Here is a 557-nt window from a genome sequence, read left to right on the forward strand (position 1 = left end):
TGCTCCTCATACTCCTCTGCAAGAGAAACGGCACCTGGGACCCTGCTCCAGCCGCCGGCTGGGGGTGAAAGCTTCGCCCCCGGGGCGGGGCCCATGGGGAAGCAGAGCTCCGCCTGGGACAGCCAGGAGAGAACTCAGTGTCTCCCCATCCTGTAATTGTTGAGCTAATTAACGCCGGTCATTATGGCCTGGTGGAAACCAGGTCTGCTCAGGCTGACTTAATGAGATTACAAGCCGGGGGAAGGCCGGGCTGCTGATCTAATCAATGCCTGCAAAGCATCCAAACCGAGGCCGCGTGACGGCTTGGTTAAGAAATTGGAAGGAAACAAAATCAACGGCCATGCTGATCCGGTTAGACAGATCGGCAGCCGGGTCTCCAAGGCCCTCGTGGGCAGAACCGTGCCGCGGTGGGGCTGGCGGGCGCCCCGGTGGCTGGTCTTGGCCCGAGGTGCTCTGCCGCTTGCAGCAGTGACTTGGGAGCAGAGATCAGAGAGGGGCTGCTGGAGGCTGGGACCCACCGGGGCCCCAAACTCCACAGCTCCGTGGGGCACAGGGCG

At 62.3% G+C, this 557-nt stretch overlaps 1 protein-coding gene across 1 annotated transcript in view; it reads right to left on the minus strand.

The window, feature by feature from the left end:
- Window positions 1-557, minus strand: part of NHSL2 (NHS-like 2) — a 24361-nt gene that overhangs the window by 7418 nt on the left and 16386 nt on the right.

Source organism: Pygoscelis adeliae, unplaced genomic scaffold (genome assembly GCF_000699105.1).
Source record: "Pygoscelis adeliae isolate BGI_AS28 unplaced genomic scaffold, ASM69910v1 Scaffold339, whole genome shotgun sequence".
NCBI lineage: Eukaryota > Metazoa > Chordata > Aves > Sphenisciformes > Spheniscidae > Pygoscelis > Pygoscelis adeliae.